The sequence below is a fragment of the Pteropus alecto genome, unplaced genomic scaffold (genome assembly GCF_000325575.1).
Source record: "Pteropus alecto unplaced genomic scaffold, ASM32557v1 scaffold90, whole genome shotgun sequence".
Lineage (NCBI taxonomy): Eukaryota > Metazoa > Chordata > Mammalia > Chiroptera > Pteropodidae > Pteropus > Pteropus alecto.
Genome location: NW_006429894.1, coordinates 429,859 through 434,361, shown reverse-complemented (window position 1 = coordinate 434,361; position 4,503 = coordinate 429,859). Strand labels below are relative to the sequence as shown.

General features: G+C 62.5%; 1 protein-coding gene across 1 annotated transcript in view; it reads left to right on the top strand.

Moving 5' to 3' along the window:
- The window catches only part of PKP1 (plakophilin 1), a 30,809-nt gene that overhangs the window by 634 nt on the left and 25,672 nt on the right, over positions 1-4,503 (top strand). The window lies entirely within an intron of this gene.

Below are 4,503 nucleotides of genomic sequence, written 5' to 3'. Positions count from 1 at the left end.
AGGCTGGCACCTAGACCCAAACAGGGGCGGGAGGGGGCGCGGAAACAGCCCGCTAGCAGGAAGAGGCCACCGGGCCGGCGTGCGCCCTGGGGACGCCCCCTTTCCCGCGGGTTGTCCCTGCGCACTCAGCTTCGGTGGGAACGAGTGTGTTGGGGGAGAGGAGGGACTTCCCACTGGCCCCAGGCTGGGCCCTCGGAGGGGCGCTTGTCCAATCAGTGTGCGGCTCACCTGACCAGCCTACCCCAGGTTCCCCACTGAAGCGGGGTGCTAGGGGAAAGGAAGAGGACCCCCGAAACGAGGAGAGAGGTGCCGGATCTGGGCTTTTGTGAAGAAGGTTAAGAGCAAATGCTTTAATGCAAAGAATTCGAATGAGAACAGCACACAAGCTGGTGACTGTTGTACCTATTTATTTAGCTGAATTTAGTAAAATGCTAGTAAAGACCCTGCAGACTGCAAGCCAGCGCGGTCAACCAGGGTTCGTGTCTGGGTCAAGCCCTCATGAGAGAGTGAGGAGGTGCAGAGGTTGGGGAGAGGGAGAGGGGGAGGGGGAGGCCCACCACACAGCAGGCTCCGGTGCTCGCGCCCCGCACCCGCTCCCGCGCCCCGCCTCTGGCTTCTGTTCCCTCTCTCCTGTGTCCTGGTGGCCCCTGTGCTGAGTCCAGGGAGAGAAGCGGCTGGCTGAGGCCCGCCCAGCACCCCCACCCAGCACCCCCGCCCCATGGCGCAGCTCTGCATGCCCGTGGCCCTGGCCTGAGCCCCTGGTCCCTTCCTGCAGACCCCGCCTCGAGGTCTCACAGCCCCCAGACCCTCGGCCTCCTCCTTCACTCAGAGCCTCGGTGGCTCCGTGCTTACTGGCCTTTACTGGAAGGAGTTTGTGAAGAGCAAAGTGCCCCATTTCTGGCCGTGGGACAGTCACGGCTGCAGCCAGTCTCCTCTCTTCTCTGAACAAGATGGCCCTGTCCCCTGTCCCCTGTCCCCTTCCCACTCCCACGCCATCTCTGGCCCGAGCTCCAGGCTCACAGCTCCAGAAAAGTCTCAGACCGGCCCCAATGCCCCAAACATCTCCTCCTCCCGCCTGTTGGGACACTGGTCGAGTGTCCGTCCATGCCAGAGTCCTCCAGGGGCCTTTGGCCAAGGTGAGGTTCAACTCCAGGGGCTCACGCATACGTCTCCAGACACACCTGGCCCTGTGGATGTGTCCGCTGTCCCCTCAGCTAGGACCAGTCCCCCGGGCGGCATCACAGCCGGGAGAGGCAGTTAGGTCACTTGGAGCTGGTGCTTCTGGTTTATCCGGCTTGGTTTCATCAGCGTCCCCACCTCTTCACGGAACCACCCCAGGTCGGCCCTTGCTGGCACCGTGGCCACGCACCTCACTCCCTCTCTCGAATCAGTTGCATCCCACATACCTTCTCTGGTCCCCAGGAGGGGCTTGGTGGCTCTGGAAGGGCTGTACCCCGGCCATGTCCCTTGCTGCAGTGGGAGGCTCAAATTCTCCTTCAGTCTCATCCATGAGACAGGAGCAGGGGTCTTGGGTTCCCCGAGTCCTGCCCAGGGCCCTTCTAGTGAGAAACTGCAGCCGTGGAGAAGGCCAGCCACACCCCACAGGTGTGGGGCAAGGCAGCCGCCACTCCTGTAGCCTGCGAAGGACAGTCAGGAATGGGCCACCGAGGGCCCAGCAGTGGGACCGGCCTCCTCTCAGAGCCTATCCCTGTGGCAGCTGCCAGGGCCTGGGGCCCAGGGCCATCTCTGCCCAGTCTTCCTGAAACGTGCCCTCCAGACAGATGTCCCGCCCTGCTTGGGCCCCCCAGGGCAGTGAGGAGGCTGCTGCGGCCTGCCTGCCTACATGGCCTTTCCCCATGGGCCCCTCATTTGCTGTCCTGTCCCCGTGTGGCAGGGCGTCTGCTCAGGCTGCAGGGCGCTCCAGGGATGTGGCTGCTCAGACGGGTCTCTGCGGGGAGCTCGACCTGCCGGGCTGGGGAGTCCTGCAGGGGTTGGTGATCAGCGGAGGCTGTGGGCAAAGGGCAGCTCCCTGCTTTCCGGCCTGAAGGGAGACACTTTTCCACACCCAGGTGCTTTGTAACTTCATGGGGACCCCGTCCCAAAGCCTCATCCAAATCTCAAGATCCAGCTCCCCGTGAGTCACACCAGCCACAAGGTGTGCGAGGTCAGCCTCTTCCCCCGTCCCTTCTCTCTGGGGAAGGAAAATCTCACGCTGTGTCTCCCTGCCACTCAGGCGGCTGGGATTCGCACCTCCGGCCTTGGGCCCGACTCCCCTCCCTTCCTCCCAGAAGCACCGTTCCCACATCTCGAGGGCCAACCCTGACTCCTCCTCGGTCAGAGACAGGGGCGGGTGGCGGAGGGCTGGGGTGCTGCCTGTCCCGGCCTCGTCCGTCCCCGGCAGAGGAGCCTGAGGCTGTCCCGGGCCGGCCTGTGCGGGCCCCGGCACACGGGGAGGGGCCCGCCCTGTTAGCTCTTCCTTTGCCTTCGTGTTTGGCTCTCTCCCAGCACCCAGCTCTGCCCGCGTGGGGCGCAGCTCACCCTTCTGTCTGAAAGCTGTCCTTGGACCACAGACTGTGAACGGGTGTCACGTCTGGCGCGTGTTTTGGGGACCTGAGCTGACACAGGAGACAGCAAAGGGCAGTATTTGTGCCTCGGCTCGGTCCAGCGGCAAAACACACTAATTAAACTTCAAATGTACCAATTCTTGTTTCTTTACAACGCATCTTGGCTTGAAGTTGAGGTTTGAGTCGATTTTCGTCGGCTTGTTTCAACACATGCAAAAATGCTGGGGATTCCAGGCTGTTTTGCGGCAAATGCTATTTTTCTGGCTCTTTTCCCTTGGCTGAGCTCCTTGGCGGAGATTTCTTAAACAACCGCAAAAGCCCTCAAATTCCTCTTCCCACACACGAAATCGTAAATATCAATAAGCCAATTGTTCTAGGTTTCAAAATGTGGGAACGACCTCTGAGATGGGGTGTGACCCCCAGAAGCTGTGTGACGTTTGGACGAAACCAAACGGAAGGATGTTAGGTGGCGTTCTTTGTAGGCACACCACGGACGCACACACACACGCACACACGCACGCACGTGTCCACACCTGTGCGCATACGCACATGCACACACCCCGCCCTGCGGCTTGTGCTGTGGCCGGAGTCCAGCCTGGGTGTCCTGCTGACTGGTGCGAGATCTTGGGCAAGCTGCTGCCTCTCTCTGGGCGTCTGCCCCTGTGACGCCTTGGCTTAGATCACCTCCAGGGTGCCTGGTGACAGTCACACGTTTTGGAACTAGCTTGTCTAACTCCTTACCTCTGCAAACCAGGCCCCAAACCGCCTGCAGCTGTGCTGTGGAAGGGCTCCTCACTCAAGAAGCATGGCTCACAGCTTCTTATGCGTAAACACCCTCGCACACCCCAAACCCGGTCGGGTACCCTGTTCTCAAACTCGGCGGCACGTTGGAGCCAACTGGCATTTTAAAAAACCCAATGCCTGGCCCACTGCACAGGCCCGACTGAGTGACTGCGGAGACAGCGCCGGCCTCCGGGCGTGTCGAATGCCCAGCGAGTCCGACGTGTAGCCACGTTCAAGAGCCACAGCTCTGGTCCCTTCGCTCGCACACAGGCTCAGAGTGGGGGCCACCCCGTAACAGGCACACACACGCGCGCACACACGCGGACGCCCGGCGTAGTAACCGCTGGGGACGATTTTACTCTGGGCGTCCAGCCCTGTGGCCGAGTCCTGCTTTGGCCCTCGCCCCCGGGCCAATCCGTCCCCACAGTTCATCCCCACAGACTTCCGCAGGATGCGACCAGCCACTGCGCAGTCCTCGGGTTTTGTGGTGGCCACGCGCAGGTAGGTGGCGGGCTTCCAGCACAGCTGGGCTGGGGTGCTGGTGAGGGGAAGGGACACAGGCTTCCTCTGCGTTTCTGTCACACGTGCCCAGGGGCAGGGCCAGAACCACGCCAAGCGCCGGCGAGGCCGTGCTGGCTCAGCTCGCACTCCAGGACGGGAGGCAGGTCCACGGTGTCCCCAGCTGGCCTGGGCAGAGGAGACGGAGCATGGCTGGCCGTCCTCCTCCTGGGGCACCTGGACTTCGCCACAGACACTGTCCTGAGAGCGGCCTGCGGGCAGGAGTCAGCAGGCTGGGTCCCCCAGCACCCTCTCGGGGTGAGTCTGGGCCCGGGCCTGGGCCACGCACTCACACACACTGTGCAGGTCACTCTCACGAGCCCACGGGCCAGCTCCGAGCGGCCGAGCGGCCAGAAGGGGTGCTGACGAGGTCCCGCCAGCGGGTGGCAGTGCCAGGAGCCGGGCGGGGTCCCCCCGGGAAAGGCTGCTTTTTGTGTGAGGTCTCGAAGGCAGGGAGAGGCCTGGGCTGAGAAGAAGAGCTGTTTCAGGTGTGGAGGGTGTGACCTATTTGAAGGCTTAGAGGTGAACAGGATGAGTCATCCCCGCCAAGGCCCGCCTGTCCCCACTGGAGAAAGACCTCCATGTGTCCTAACAAAGG